At 39.8% G+C, this 17,394-nt stretch overlaps 1 protein-coding gene across 1 annotated transcript in view; it reads right to left on the minus strand.

Annotated features, from left to right (window-relative positions):
- Positions 1-14,748, minus strand: part of IQCB1 (IQ motif containing B1) — a 150,244-nt gene extending 135,496 nt beyond the window's left edge. The window contains exon 1 of the mRNA XM_065942663.1: positions 14,726-14,748. The gene's annotated coding sequence lies outside the window, so the exon portion shown is untranslated. The remainder of the gene's footprint in view (positions 1-14,725) is intronic.
- Between the last annotated feature and the right edge of the window lie 2,646 nt (positions 14,749-17,394).

A 17,394-nucleotide genomic window follows, 5' to 3' on the forward strand; every position in this document is an offset into this window, starting at 1 on the left:
AACCATTGGAAGTTCAGAACATGGGAGTGACATAATCTAATTCTCTCAGTTCACTGGTTGCTAAGCACAGAATTGTCTGTAAGTAGGAAATAGTGGAAACAAAGAGAGTCTAAGTAAAACATGATTGTCATTTGGACAAGGTGGTAGCAGTGGAGGTGGAGAGAAGGGGTTTGACTTGGAATTTATCATTAAGGAAGGACAGACATGAATTGAGTATGGTCTACGTACATGATTTGAAAGAGAGAAAGAAATTCTGACAGATTTGAAGGTTCAAGTAATGAGGATGAATGATGGTGCAATTTCCTGAGACTAGGGAAGACTAGGGTAAAAACTGATTTGGGGTATTAAGTAACTACGAGTTTTGTGCATGTTGAACTTCAGATCCCAATAGGGTATCCAACTGGGGTTGGGTATGTAAACTTGAAAGTCATCAGCATATAAATGGTATTTAAATACGTGCCATGGGAGGAGATAGCCTAAATGTCATAGAGAATGTTATAATAAATGTTATACAGAAGGGCTTCAAGGAGTACTCCTGGAGTTTCACAACATTAGAGATCTAGAAAAGGAGGATCAGAAGATTATGAGAATGGGTGATTTATGAAGTAAAAGGAAAACCAGGAGAGTGTGATTTAATTATACATTCTTCATTACAATTAGATAAAACTAAAATGAAAAAAGAATTTTTTTTACCTAAAGAAAGCACATGGAAACTTGGGTTCTGATAATTTCTATGTAAGTTTTCCTGAATTCTTTTGCTTCCATGGCTTAATTCAATGTAATGGACCTTTTTTTTTTTTTTTTAAACCTGAGAGACATAATATCAGAAGCTATGGGAGAACTAAATGGGAAAGAGTCCTTACCCTTAAGGAGCCTGCAGAAGGAAGAGAAGCCATATACATAAATAGCTATCATGTAAATAAAAACTAGTGTAATAAATTTCATTTGTTTAGCAATTTACTTTTCATGTGCAGTATTTCAGTCCTGTTTACTGAAGACAAAATGTCACCTATGCCAAGGAAATTACAAAATGTTACAAAAATTCATAAGGAGAGTTTACTTCTGGCCACAGGAATTGAGGAAGGATTCATGGAATAGATATTGTTTTAGGCTTCACTTTGAAGGTGACTTGAATTCGGACATGGAAGTGAGGGATAAGAGAGCATTCCAGGTAACAAGGTTCCAACACAAGCAGAGGAGAAGAGGCAGGAAAACACAACATTTGGAAAATGATGAATAGCCTAATTTGTGTGGAGCAGTGTGTGTGCATAGAAGTAGTGGGAGATAAGGCTATAGAAGTATATATGTTGGGAGTCTTCCACATCCATAGACATAAACATTAACACCAATTCTTTGACACCTTTTTAAGGTGACAAAGATCTCCATTTTATTTTAGCTGGGGTAACTCAGTCATCCTCAAACTCAACTATATCTTAAAGCTTCCTTTGGTCATCATTTCCTCTCTGTTTACAGAACTTCTGAGTCATTCACTACTGGTGAGTCTGCTGGTGACAAATTTTCTTAGTTTTCCTTCATTTAAGAATGCCTTTATTTACTCTTCATTCCTGAAGTATATTTTCCCTATATATAGATGTAAGATTAACAGGTTGTTTTTTTTTTTTTTTTCAGCACTTCGAAAATGTTGTACTACTTTATTTTTGGTTTCAGGTTAAAAAAAAAAACTGCTATCCAGGGAGCAGACACTGCAGTCATGAGGTCTGAGCTGCACAGCCTGGGTAGAATCACTTCGCATAACCAACTTAACGTGTCAAAAGATCTGCTGTCATTTGAACCATTTTTCCATTATAGACAATGTGTCATTTTCTCTGCAACTGCTTTCAAGATTTGTTTTTTTTTTTTCTTTTTCTTTTTTCTGGTTTTTTGAAGTTTGGTTAATGATGTGTCATGGCTTGAATTTTTTCTTTTAGTTTATCCTTTTTGTGATTCCCTAATCTTTTTGAATCTGTAGATTAGTGTCTTTCATTGAACTTGAAAATTTTTCATCCTTTGACTATTTCTTTCAATAATTTTTCAGCCCTACTCTCTTTCTCCTCTGCTTCTGTGGCTCTCATGGCATAAATGTTAGATCTTTTTTCTTCTTGTCCCACATGCCCCTGAGTCTCTGTTCATTTGCTGTTGTTGACAGGATAGCTAAGATTAATTTGTTTTTCAGTTTGCCGATTCTTTACTCTGTCATCTCTAGTCTACTGTTGAGCACATCTAGTGAGTTTTGTGTCATTTACTGTAATTTTCAGTTTCATAATTTCATTTTTATACTTTCTTTGCTGATGGTTTCTACTTTTTGTTTCAAGAATGTGTGTAATTGCTAGTTAAAATATTTTTACAACTGCTGTTTTACAGTCATTGTCAGAGAATTCCAACATCTGAATCAACTCATTGTTCAGTTCAGTTCAGACGATCTGACTCTTTGCGACCCCATGAACTGCAGCATGCCAGGCCTCCCTGTCCATCACAAACTACTGTAGTCCACCCAAACCCATGTCCATTGTGTTGGTGATGCCATCTAACCATCTCATCCTCTGTCGTCCCCTTCTCCTGCCCCAATCTTTCCCAGCATCAGGGTCTTTTCAAGTGAGTCAGCTCTCTGCATCACGTGGCCAAAGTATTGGAGTTTCAGCTTCAACATCAGTCATTCCAATGAACACCCAGGACTGATCTCCTTTAGGATGGACTGGTTGGATCTCCTTGCAGTCCAAGGGACTCTCAAGAGTCTTCTCCAACACCACAGTTCAAAAAGCATCAATTCTTTGGCACTCAGCTTTCTTTATAGTCCAACTCTCACATCCATACATGACTACTGGAAAAACCATAGCCTTGACTAGACTTTTGTTGGCAAAGTAATGTCTCTGCTTTTTAATATGCTATCTAGGTTGGTCATAACTTTCCTTCCAAGGAGTAAGCATCTTTTAATTTCATGGCTGCAGTCACCATCTGCAGTGATTTTGGAGCCCAGAAAAATAAAGTCAGCCACTGTTTCCATTGTTTCCCCATTTATTTGCCATGAAGTGATGGGACCGGATGCCATGATCTTAGTTTTCTGAATGTTGAGCTTTAAGCCAACTTTTTCACTCTCCTCTTTCACTTTCATCAAGAGGCTTTTTGGTTCCTCTTCACTCTCTGCCATAAGGGTGGTGTCATCTGCATATCTGAGGTCACTGATATTTCTCCTGGCAATCTTGATTCCAGCTTGTGCTTCCTCCAGCCCAGTGTCTCTCATTATATACTCTGCATATAAGTCAAATAAGCAGAGTGACAATATACAGCCTTGACATACTCCTTTTCCTATTTGGAGCCAGTCTGTTGTTCCATGTCCAGTTCTAACTGTTGCTTCCTGATCTGATACAGGTTTCTCAAGAGGCAGGTCAGGTGGTCTGGTATTCCCATCTCTTTCAGAATTTTCCACAGTTTATTGTGATCCTTATTGTTGGCATCTGCTAATTGTCTTTTCTCATGAAAGTTGTGATTTTCCTGGTTCTTAGATTGGTGAGTTATTTTCAATTATATCTTGTACATTTTTGTTGTTAGACTCTGCATGCTACTTAACCTATTTCTTTTTTGACAAGAATTCACCTTTTTTAGGTGTACTGCTCAGGTCAGGTAGGGGGTGGATTTTCGGCTCCCCAATGGTCCTATGACAACCCTGGCTCCTATGATACCAGTGAGTACTATCTCATTGCTGCTAGGTTTAAAGTTCAGCCCCCTTCTGGGCCCCATGACAGCAGAGGGGGGACTAGAGTGCCACTAACACCACCCCTTTCACCTCTTGCTACTGGGTGAGTGTTGAACTTCTGTTCTCTGATGAGCTCTACTTAAACTAGGGATGGAAAGATGGTAAGAATGGAGAAAGTGGACAGCCAATATGCCCACTTCATTCCATCTATTTGCGACCTGGTAGAGGAAGCAGTTCAGCAAACCTCTGGGCTTTCCAACACAAGGGCAAAAAGGAAAAAAAGTGCTGACTTGTATCAGCTTCAACCACTTCCTTTTGCTTCCTAGCTTATAAGGGGTGGAAGCTCTCAGCTCCTTGCTTGGTCATGCTAACACTACCCTAGTGGTAGTGGAATTAGAATACTGCTTGCTACCACTGACCTTGCAAACACCACACTAGTGGGAGAATCAGATTCCAGCATTGGTTCAGGGATCAAAGTTTAACTCCCTACTCAGTCCCATAGACACCATAATGGAGGTGTTTGGCTGCAGTGGGGTTGGTATTGCAAAAAACGTTTTCTATTCTGCTATCTTGGTCTTTTTCTAGTTCCTTGGCTGTGTGAACACTCATTATGGAGGTCTTTTTTGGCTGCACCATTGATGGTTCCAGTTTGTAGGTTCTCCAGGACCCTGGCTGAGATATATAGGAATCAAAAGAAAACCTAGGGATTCCTGTGAGTTTACTTTCTAAAAACTCGAATACAATGTGATTGTCCTTTTGTTGACCTTTCCTTTCTTCAACAGTCTATACTAGAGGTCTTAGTAACAATGAGATTAATGCTTGGCATCTAGGAAGGGTTTATAAGGTCGTGTGCAGTCCCTGAGAAATTAGGAGTCCTGTATGGTGGTACGTAGATTGTGCTGCAACATGTAACCTAAGTGGTGGCATAAGTACTCCTTCCTAGGTTATGCCATACCAAAGAAAGCCAGAACATTTGCCTTTAACATGTCAGGTTTCTGCATTGCTCTAGTGCCCCCTTAGAGGTGCCAGGACTCGAGATGGATTTTGTTCTAACTAAAGGAAAATTTCTTATTGCTCTGGTTAGGGAGACAGCTTTGTATTATTACTACAAAAAACATGGACTCTGGATTAGTAAACTCTACTTTGAATCTCTATTTACTACTGTGGGTATTTTGCAAGGTTTCTTAATATGTCAGAGACTAAAGTAAATGGTCATAATAGCTGTCAATAGAGTTTCTCAGTGAAGAGACTAAAACAAAATGTGTGCAAAGCATTAAGGATACACAAAGTACTCCATAAATACTACAATCCACTATGTTAAGTTTTAATCTGTAAGAAAGTTCAGGTCTTCAGTAAGTCAGAACCTTATTGGTGTAAACCTGCATTGGGCTAACTTCATCTATATTTTCTACAGTATTCAATTACAGAAACTCAAAAGGGGTCAGAATTCTATAAATGAGGCCCAGCAGGCTCTGAGTCTTTGATATTAAGTTCCCTAAAGACTAGGACCATCTTTTATTTCCTTTATATTCTCCACAAGATTCTCCCTGCCCAAACCTCTCTCTTAGAGAACCTGACCAACAACAACCCAGAAGAGGGAAAGCCCTGGGTAATAAGTGACTCTACTATCCTTGGATTTTGGACCAAGGGTGAACATTGCCCAAGCAGGGCTCATCAAAACCTCTCAAGAATTTAGAATGGAGACAAAGGTTCAGGGAGTCAGATGGTGTAGGACACTCAGACTGAATGATGTGTAGGCTTTAAGGGGTCAGTGGTGGTGGCAGTATGGCAAATTTTGTGTGAGCAAAAATTACACAGGGGCAAGATTAGAATCCTGTAAAAGAATGTGGTCAGATGAGAGGAGAGATGAACAAATATAGAGAGAAAAGTTCAAACATGAGGACACACAGCTTAGAAGTGAAACAAAAAGGGCAACAGAGACAAGAACAGAAAAGAGGACAGACATCCAGGGGAAAGTGAGAATGAAAAGCGAACAGGATAGCAGGAACACAGGAATTGGAATGGTCATTCTAGGAGAATTCAGATGACTCCGGGATCTGTTAACTGCAGATACCAATGAGCTCTGGTGCCAGAAGTCTAGTCCCTTTACCCTTGACTGATGGTGCCAGCCTTGCTTGAAGATCCTGAAATGACCCCACTTGAGGTGATTACCAGGAAAATGAGGCCAGCTCATTCCCTGACAAACTCTCCTTTATTGCCTCCACATCTTCAGTGAGAGGCAGATCCTAAAATGCTTGTGGTGCCAACTACCCAGTCAATTTTGGGAGCAAGAGCCTTGCATGTCAGAAGAGTTATCAAATTCTACTATTGCTTATCAGCAAAACCCTGGTGGAATATACATGGAACTGAATTATGAGGGCATTACACTAGAAATAGAGGGAAAGAATTTCAATTAGGCTAAAAATATATACTGGAGTGGGTAGTAACCCTTCTCCAGGAGATCTTCCCAACCCAGGAATCGAACTGGGGTCTCCTCCATTGCAGGCAGATTCTTTACCAACTGAGCTATCAGGGAAGCCAAAAAATTATTATATAGGTGAACCTACCAGAGATTCTGCATTCAATGTACTATCAAAAGCAGTTGGTAGAGTTCTAATTATTTTATCATTTTGCAGATTGAAAATTACATTTACTTCTCACCTAGGCTGAGCTGAGATGCCAGGAATCCACAAGAGAGGAAGGAATAGAAAGATTTAAGGAGATGAGAATGCCAGAGTGGATTTGTTATGTATTACCCTCTCAGTTATCCCTACCCCGAGGACCTGGTTGTCATAAGAACATTGAGAAATACATTAATGAAGATAATGCCAACGTATTTGTAACTTAACCACAGTGGCTGTCTTCTGTAGATCAAAGATGAAGGTGGAAAATACTGATATTGAAATAGATTCTATGATTTAAATACGGATGATGACAGCATGTAGTGGCATAGATGATACAGAGCATCAAATTACCAGAAAAAAAATTTGCCCTGGTTATTTTAATAGGCAGAAGGGCTGGTATGTGTAATCATAACAGTTTGATCCATAGGAATTCTTGGTGCTGAATAACTGATCACAGGTTCCCTAGATCTGAAATAAGGAGGGTCATCTTTGTTTATCTGGGTAAACAAGTTTCTCTGAAGTAAAGGCTCTTTGGTGAGCATTTACATAGGACCTATCTCACAATCTGAGTTCATTCTGAGAAATCCCTTCACATACCTCCTTCGCCAGATCAAACTGTTACCAGTCATCAGTATCTTGTTCATGTCCCTGACTATCCTGCCAAGTCATTTGCCCCTGTCCATGCTTTAGTATAAGAGCTGCTCCATAGGCCAGCTCTCCTGCAGGCAAAACGAGCAATGAGATGTCCTACTTAAAATTCTGTCCATTGGATGGACTTTCCTATTCTTTTACTGAAGGGCTGCTCTTTGGTGGGCCTGCTGCATTGCAGAAATCATCTCCAGCTTTCATGCAAACCTGTGTATAAATCAGGCTCAGATTTTTTTATTCTTCAATTAACTGGCCTTGGAGAACACTCCACGTGGCTTAAGCATAGAGTGAGGGTAGGATGGCAATGCAATGGGAGTAGCACACCAGGAGTGAAAGCTACCTGCTCATCCAATTTACACTTGCTCAAGTCCAGTCTCAAATATACCACATGATTCAGGAGTGTTATTGGGCATGCCTGACTCTATGGCTTGGTAGATCAGACACTCAATTCATGTGGGGCAGCTGGTGTTCTACAGTCAAATGAGGATTAAGTCTCTACCACAGCCCTCTAGCAAGTCAAGAGTTCTCTCTCAAAATGAGGATAATTACTTTTCAAAATAGGCACGATTTTGCTCAAAACCCCTATGAGCCTCTACTCTGAATCTCCTATCAGGGCTTTCACAGAATTCATACAGCATCTTTATCAGCCATAGGTATTTTGCAAACTATTGGTCTCACTGATCACAAATGATCATCCATCATTCAAACTAGGACAGTCTTGAGAGTAAAAGTGGACACTAGTAATAAACATATTGGGATTACAGGCATAAATTAAAACTATCTTGAGATATATGACCATCCAGTCATAAAAGCCAAGTAACTAATTTGTTTACTAGATATTTGTGACCAGCCAGAGTACACACTGAAAGATGAATCCAGGAAATTTTGATACCTTTCAATTCTAAGATATCTGGGATTAGCCTATTGAACTTCAAGGTAAGAAATTTTCAAGTATTCAGGCAAAAAAAAGGAAATAATTTAATTAGTTCCTAAACTTGGATGATGTGTTATAACAGATTACTTGGTTTTATACACCAAGTTCCCAATTCAGTTACTATAAAACAGGGCCTGAAAGTTTGTATTTTAACATATTCCCATGTGATGTTAATGCTGCTGGTTCAGGGACCATACATTAAGAACCAGTGATCTTAATGAGAACAAGAAAAAAAAAAAAATCCCAAATTGTCATGCTTTTCCACAGCAACACTCAATACCAGAAGATAATGCAGCAATTGCTAACATATTCTAAAGAAAAAATTATACCAAAATATGGTTGAAATTTTAAGACAACTGATAGCTTTCATAAACTTAAGACTGCCTGTTTGAGAGAGAACCTCTTGCAAAAGCTGTGTGATGATGAAATCCAGATAAGAAATGATGAATAAAAACAAAGAACTTGGGAATGGAGAAGCTCACTAATTATGAGAATGATGATTGTAGAGAAGATTATAAACTTTGATAAAATAATACTTAAATACAGATAGAATAACATATCTCATCTCTAAGTGTTGAAATATATAAACCAAAATTTGAGCCTCTCCTTAGGAAGGGCATCACTTTTAATTTAAAAGGAAACTAAACAAGATCAATAAAAGGTCCTAAAAGTGCTTTCTTTATTCAGACACTATGTTGTAATTCACTTTTTATTCTGATAAAGGAATCTAGAGAGTATAGTATATTTAGGACCTGACAGTCTAAAGAACAGTTGTATTTACTAACTGAGGTTCAGATGAGGTCTTCATGAATACAAAACCTGACTAAGCTCTACCTTACCTACAATTTCTCAGCAGTATTTACCTGCTAGTCAAGGTAAGAAATTACTCTTGTGCTGTCAAACTGTCTTAATGTCTCATCTGAAATGTAAATCTTTATGTGTCAAGAATTGTGAAATATGCTTGAGATAATGAAAAGAAGTATGAACACCTGACTAGTTCCTGTCTTGATGTATCGGATCTTAAAATGAACACTAAGAACTCTGTGTCCATGACACTATCCCAAGAAAAGTGCATCATTTAATTCTACAGTTACTAAAGACCAGAATAGCTTTTGATTTTTTAAGATTTTAATATTTCAAAGTATATTCCCAAAATATTATATATAGATTTTTAAAAAATAAAATGTAGCCATTATCTAATCTAAATAATCATGATTCCCTGATTTTATCAAACATCCAGTCAGTGCTCCCATTTCCAGTTTTTTTTAACTTTTAAAACTTTATTTGAATCAAGATCCAAATAAAAGCCACAAATTATAATTGGTTACCTTTTAAATTTCTTTTCATCTATGGGTTTCTACTTTACCTTTTTTCCCCTTCACAATTTATTGGTTGATGAAACTATGTCAATTGTCCTATGAACTTCCCATAGTCTAGCTTTGCTAACTTCATTCATGGGGTGGAGTTTAAAGTTCTTCTGAGTTTCTACAAATTGGTAGCTGGTGATCCAGGGTCAAAATGATTCTTGCTTGAATTTTTGGCATATACATGTAATATGTGAGGTTATGATGAGCCATTATGATAAGGTACTTAATATCTAGCTGTCTCTCCTTTTGATATGTTTACACTGATAGATAATCTACTAAAGGTTGCAAAATAGCATTATTCTATCATACCCTTTTCATTTATTAGTTGGAATATGTTTATAAAGAAAAATTTGCAGCTTCTACTCTATGACTGCATGAGGGGAGAGACCATGTTATTTAGCTCTCCACCATACACTCAGTGTTTAAAATAGTGCTGAAACACAGTAAATGTTCAATTAGTATTTATCTGATAAATAAATGACAATTTCTCTGCTTCTTTACTTCTGGAAAGTAGGGTGAAAAATTATTCTAGATAAGAGTGTGTGTCACAATAGGAAATAAGAAATGGATTACATTCATAATTCTTTTACTATGTAATTTTTTATAAAAGCCATTAATTTTATCCATGTTCTGAATATACTGTGGCATAAAAGTAATGACAAGAGCAAAAAGTTGATTGCTACAGTTACTTTTCATAATAATGAAAGTATTTTCTTCCTATTATTCTAGCATATGATTAGGCAGGCGCTTAAATAGACATGACCAAACAAACATAATTATAATCAAAAAAGAAATGTGTCACATTAGATCAAAAGAATCCCTTTAGTCCAAAAAACTACCTTGGCCAGTTTCACTGAAAGAAAGGGCATGTAATCTTCATTGCTCCAACCTCAAAGGATAGTGCTCCACTCCTATACTTATTACTTTCTTTTAAAAGCCCATTAGATAATGTCACCCATAAATTCATGGCCTCTGAGACTGGTGAAGAAAATTTACCTTTAAGTCACTACAAAATTCTGGCATAGGTGTTTTTCTATTCTTACATATAAAATATGTATGTGTGTGTGTGTGTGTGCGTGTGTGTACATATATATACACATGATTCTTGAGAGTCCCTTAGACAAAAAGAAGATCAAACCAGTCAATACTAAAGGAAATCAACCCTGAATACTCACTGGAAGGACTGATGCTGAAACTGAAGTTGAAACTCCAATACTCTGGCCACCTGATGCAAACAGCCGACTCAATGGAAAAGACCTTGACGGTGGGAAAGATTGAAGGCAGAAGGAGAAGAGGGAGACAGAGGATGAGATGATTAGATGGCATCACTGATTCAATGGACATGAACTTGGGCAAACTCCGGGAGATGATGAGGAATAGGGAGGCCTGACGTGCTGCAGTCCATGGGGTTGCAAAGAGTTGGACATGACTTGGCGACTGAACAACATGTATGTATGCATGGATGCATGTATGTGTGTACATATATATACATTTCAACAAGTTTTCAGTTTAGGCCATAATATCTTCTGTATAGTTTTACCATACTTTTGTGACTTTTATGTAGTCAAGCATAATAATCTTTCCCTCTATGACTTCTGCCTTTGATGTCATGCTTAGAAAGGTCTTCCCTACCCTAAGAGCTAAAATATAATCTAAATTTTTATAATTTTTATGATTTTATTTTACTTGTATCTTCATTTACTTACAGCTTATCTTCAATACATATGTAAGTTATTTTTCTAAATGGTATATGATAGGAAGCTATAGAGTGAGATATGGTTACAGATTGGTGAAAAAAGAACAAATGCACATTCAGTTCAGTTCAGTTCAGTTGCTCAGTCATGTCCGACTCTTTGCAACCCCACGAATCACAGCACGCCAGGCCTCCCTGTCCATCACCAACTCCTGGAGTTTACTCAAATCCATGTCCATCGAGTCGGTGATGCCACGCAACCATCTCATCCTCTGTCGTCCCCTTCCTCTACTGCCTCCAATCCGTCACAGAATCAGGGTCTTTTGCAATGAGTCAACTCTTCGCATGAGGTGGCCAAAATACTGGAGTTTCAGCTTCAGCATCAGTCCTTCCAATGAACACCCAGGACTGATCTCCTTTAGGATGGACTTGGTTGGATCTCCTTGCAGTCCAAGGGACTCTCAAGAGTCTTCTCCAACACCATAGTTCAAAAGCACCAATTTTTCAGCGCTCAGCTTTCTTCACAGTCCAACTCTCACATCTATACATGACCACTGGAGAAACCATAGCCCTGACCAGACGGACCTTTGTTGGCAAAGAAATGTCTCTGCTTTTTAATACGTTGTCTAGGTTGGTCATAACTTTCCTTCCAAGGAGTAAGCATCTTTTAATTTCATGGCTGTCACCATCTGCAGTGATTATGGAGCCCAAAAAATAAAAGTCTGACACTATTTCCACTGTCTCCCCATCTATTTCCCATGAAGTGATGGGACCAGATGCCATGATCTTCGTTTTCTGAATGTTAAGCTTTAAGCCAACTTTTTCACTCTCCTCTTTCACTTTCATCAAGAGGCTTTTTAGTTCCTCTTCACTCTCTGCCATAAGGGTGGTGTCATCTGCCTATCTGAGGTTATTGATATTTCTCCCGGCAATCTTGATTCCAGCTTGTGCTTCTTCCAGCCCAGCGTTTCTCATGATATACTCTGCATATAAGTTAAATAAGCAGGGTGACAATATACAGCCTTGACGTACTCCTTTTCCTATCTGGAACCAGTCTGTTGTTCCATGTCCAGTTCTAACTGTTGCTTCCTGACCTGCATACAGGTTTCTCAAGAGGCAGGTCAGGTGGTCTGGTATTCCCATCTCTTTCAGAATTTTCCACAGTTTATTGTGATCCACACAGTTGAAGACTTTGGTGTAGTCAATAAAGCAGAAATAGATGTTTTTCTGGAACTCTCTTGCTTTTTTGATTATCCAGCGGATGTTGGCAATTTGATCTCTGGTTCCTCTGCCTTTTCTAAAACCAGCTTGAACATCTGGAAGTTCATGGTTCACATATTGCTGAAGCCTGGCTTGGAGAATTTTGAGCATTACTTTACTAGCTTGTGCACATAGAGTTGAAGAGCTGAAGTCGCTCAGTCGTGTCCGACTCTTTGCAACTCCATGGACTGTAGCCCCCAGGCTCCTCGGTCCATGGGATTTTCTGGGCATGAATACTGGAGTGGGTTGCCATCTCCTTCTCTAGGGGATCTTCCCAACCCAGGGATTGAACCCACATTGTAGGCAGACGCTTTACCGTCTGAGGTACCAGGGAAGCCCTAGCTGTCATAAATTCCCTAGGTAATTTATCATGACTGGATACAAGAGAAGCAACCTGAGACATCACTTCAATGTATTTTGAATTTTATTTAGTTCATTAATCTATTTGTTTCTTCCCGGGCTAAAACAATATAGTTCATTTAAATATATGTTTAGAGAAAACTCACATTAGAAGGTAAGCTTCACAAGGGCAAAACTCATACCATTCCTGGTGGCTGCCTTCTTATCTCTTTGGTTCACTGCTATATTCCCAGAGGTTAGACTAGTGCTTGGAATGTGGTATGTACTTATTATTTATACAGGTTGAAAGAATGATTAAATGCATGAACTGGGTATTCCAAAACCTCAATTTCTTGATGTTCTACTTTTCTCCTTGTTATAAAATGGAAACCTCAGATTTTAAAAGGTTGAAAGCCTTTTTAAAGTAAAGTTGGCTTAAAACACTGTTCCTGTCCTCTGGCTACCATAATAAAACATCACTGAAACATCATCATCATCACCAAACATGCCTAGGGCTCTATATTAGATATAAGAGTCTAGGATTTTATATAGTACAGATTCCCTGCTCACATTCTGGTTAGGAAATAAAAGTGTCCACACACACCCATATATACACATAGGTAAAATAAAATATGCATATATGTGTTAAATGCCACATAGATAAGAATAATGACCAGAGAGTCAGAGGACTAGGCTCCATGAACAATTTTTCTTACCTGTAAACAAAATCATAATTCCTACACCTCGTAAAATAATTCAAGATTTATAAGAGAAAGCAGCCACCAAAGATGGCTTTTAATGTTGCATGACACTAAAGTCTCAAAAATAATAACCATTCAGAGCTTCTACTTATGGCACAAACTATTTTAAATGCTTTTTTGTACTAACTCATCTGGGCTTCTCTGGTGGCTCAGCGGGTAAAGAATCTGCCTGCAATGCAGGAGACACAGGTTTGATCCCTGGGTCAGGAAGATCCCCTGGAGAAGGGAATGGCTACCCACTCCAGTATTCTTGCCTGGATAACTCCATGGACAGAGGAGCCTGGTGGGCGCGAAAAGAGTCCTTTGGATCGCAAAGAGTCAGACAGGACTGAGCAACTTTCACTTCTTCACTAACTCATTTAATCCTCTCAACAACTGTAAAGTATAAGTACTATTATTTTTCCCCCCAATTTTAATGATGAGCATACTAACTTTGGTTTGCACAAATCACACTGTAGAGTATGAGGGTAAAGTTTCAAAGATTCTGGCTCCAGAACCTGTGTGCTTAACACCACAGGAAACAATCTAAGTATACTTTAAAAGAGCAGAATTTAGAGAAGCAGATGGGCTGAGGGAGCCACATTCAACTACCTGCCTGGAACAATAAATGAAAAATTTGGCGAAGATAGCAGTTAAGGAAGGAAGTTTTCTGATTACACAATCACCTTTAAAAGCCCCCACTGTCAAGGCAACCATATGTAAACTTTCTCTTGTGTTTCTCCTCTACTATAGCATATCTCTCTCCTTTACCCTTAAAGTCATTAACTTTTGACAGGGGGGAAAAAAGACAATTATTTTTCAATAATTAAAGCTACTATCCTGCTGCCAGAGCACACGCTCTGGCCTTGATCTTCTGAGAATCTTTCCTATGAGGCCGTGTCCTTAATGCCGCCAAGGATCCCTGTGAAGGAAAGAAATGAAGAAGGCAGGCAGGCAACCCAACGTAATCTAGCTGCAACTGATCCTAAGCATCTTCAGATCTTAACTCTGAACCTTTTTTACTCACCTTTCTTAACACCCCCTTCCCCACTTCAATCCCTCCCCCCATCCAAATAACAACCGCTGAGGTAACAGCGTCGCCTCCAGTCAGATCCATAAACTGCGCTCTGGGGCCAAGGGCTCCTTTACTCCGGATTCTAGACTCGGCTTTGGCGCTACCAAGCTTCTGACATCAGGCCTCACGCCCACGCGCCGGCCCTCCCCTTCCTCAGTTTCCACACCACATCTCCTCAAAAAGGCCGGTTCTCCTTCAAAGAGCTCCTAAAAACCGGGCTACTTGGTCTAGAAGCCTGTGGTCCTGCCCTCTGGGTATCCCGGGGCCGCCTCCTTCCCAGACGCCACTTGAAGTCGGCTACCTCATTCCAGCCTTGTGTCGCTCCACTAAAGAACTCGTCTCCCAGCACGTTACCTCAGAAGCGCGGCCTCCCGGGGGCTGCCTGCGTCACAACGCGTGAAGTTGGCGCAGGGACCAGGAGCCTCGGGGCCAAGGGGCGGGGCGCCCTTCTCCAGGAAGCCAATCAGCTCCCAGTGGGACGGCGTTCAGCTGGCGCGGGGCGGAGTCCGTAGTGGCTGCACTGGCAGCAGCAAGCGCAGCTGGTTCAGGCTGAGCTGGCAACTGGTGGTGGGCGCTAACGGACCAGGTAAAGTCAGCCGCAGGAGAAGGATGAATGGAGCAGCTGGATCTTCGCATATTGACAGCCGCGAGCGAGTTCTCAAGTTAGGGGGTAGTTTTGAGTCACAGCGTCGCGAGCGCCTTCCACACTGTGCTCTGTGAGTGAGGACGCCCGAGGGGAAAGGGAGGAGTTCTGGTTTTGAGGGTGCAGAAGCACAACCCTCTCCAAGTCGTGTTCGAACTGATCCTCTTATTCTGTGAGAGAATGCGGTGCGCTGTGCAACCCGCTGCCTTATCCGGAAATTGCTAGGGGGCCGGTAGAAGCACGCGGATGGAAGCAGCAGGTGTGGGTAATTCTAAGTGGAGTGATTTAAGGGAGACCAGCAGGGCTTCCCTGGTGACTGAGAGACGGTAAGGAATAGGCCTGCAAAGCGGGAGACCTGGGTTCCATCCCTAGGTTGGGAAGATCCCTGGAGGAGGAAATGGCAACCCACTCCAGTATTCTTGCCTGGAGAATCCCCATGGACAGAGAGCCTGGCGGACTACAGTCCATGGGGTCGCAAAGAGTTGGACATGACTGAGCGACTAAGCACAACAGCAGGTAGAAAGGGACGCTATGTGGGGTGGGTCTGGAGGTGACTATGGATGGAGTCAGAGCTGACTGGTGGACGATTCAGAGGTGGAAAAGAAGGTACAGTTGACCCTTGAACCACGCAGGGATTAGGAGCGTCGATCTCGCGCTGTGGAAAATCCACTTATTGCTGTCTCTGCCTCAGAAACCAGGGAGTCGATACACGACTCACCGGAGGTCCAGAAGCTGAAGCCGTTGGGTAGAATCAGACTCAAACTCTAGTGTTTTGATTCCATGTGTGTGACCTCTAATGGAACACATACTTCTCCTCACACTTCATTAATTTTAAAGATCTGTAAGATGAAAATACAGGTACTCTATTTAGTGGGGGAAAATTCCGCATATAAATGGACCTGTGAATCTCAGCCCCGTGCATGCATGTTACTCAAGGAACAACTGTAGTAAGGGTGACAAGTGGATGGGGGGGGCAAAGGGAAATGGAAAGCAGAGTGCCTTTAGGTTGGTAGGGAAATATTCTTTCCTGTATTCACTTTTGGTGTCTCTGACTGATGGGAGTTCTTATTTAGTGTATTTCTGGGGAAAGATTCTGGATCATTCTAATCTGTATCTCTTTTGGGCCCCTGATTTCATTCAGTCATTTATCAAATACTGATGATCACAGTATTGAAGGGTGCACTATTAATTTATTAGAAACCTCTTTTGTTGTCTGGAACTAGTTTTGATACATTTTTCTCTTTTATGTTGTTGAGGTAGGAAATAGAACTCTTGCTTTAATAGTTTGATGTTGTAGATTCCAGGAAGGAAAGTGTAATATATTATGATTTGGTATGCAATACATTTATTCTTTGCACAATAGCCCTCATAGAATTATAGAAAGGGAAGGAAACTTTGAAATTATTGAAGCATAACCTTTTATTTTTCTGTGGCAAAATTGTGAAGTAGGTGTTTTTTTCACTCCCTCTTACTAGCACTACCTGTCCTTAGTGTCTCATCATACCACCTTTCTCAGTCGTTCTATCCTTAGACTGTTTAGAGATCTTTATGGTTTTTGCTCTGAAGTGTTCCTCGCTTCAGTTAAAACTCATATTCTCCAAAAGTTTACTTAAGTTGTACACAATCTAGTTACAGTAACTCACAGTGAAGATATGAAGAACCAATAGATTTAACTCTCTAAGGGTATATTTACATTTTATGAAAGGGTTTTTTATTACACAAAATTAATATACAGCTGCTAGAATAAATAAGGGAGATATTTGCAAACAGATCTTCAACACTGACCCTTCTTTACCACACTTTGTGGTCCAAGACTTACCACAGTGAGATAACTAGTGCTAGCTGTATAGTTTCTTTCCTTGAGTCCCATTTTCCAAAAGTATGATATAGTTTTTACCTGGTTTCACCACACCTTTCTTTCAAATAATAACTTCCCTTGCTTTTGCGCTTCTTTCTCAGGTATTCAATAGCCTTAGTATTGATATTAATTTTTATAATTATAAGATTTAAGATTATACAAATATCTTTAAAAATCTGCTTTCATGAAACTTGGGCATATATTCTAAGGGCATAAGCACCAAATTAGATGAATAAGCAAAAACCTTCTAAAACATCTTTGCTGGTGCTTCAGAGAATGTACCAATTTATAAAAGTTCCCAAAATGCTGGAATTGTGTCTTCAGAATCAGAGTATCTATTATCCAGTTACAAGAATGAAAATAAACAAAATGACAATAATAACCACAATAAACTCAGATGGTTGAATATACTTTTAGTCCTGTGAAGACATTAGAAAGGTTTCTCTGCACTTAGTTTTATTCTTCTTGAAGCAGACAGAGTCTTTCTAGATTGATTAAAATAAAACTAGTCATTGTCCTTGA

Source organism: Muntiacus reevesi, chromosome 8 (assembly GCF_963930625.1).
Source record: "Muntiacus reevesi chromosome 8, mMunRee1.1, whole genome shotgun sequence".
Classification (NCBI taxonomy): Eukaryota; Metazoa; Chordata; class Mammalia; order Artiodactyla; family Cervidae; genus Muntiacus; species Muntiacus reevesi.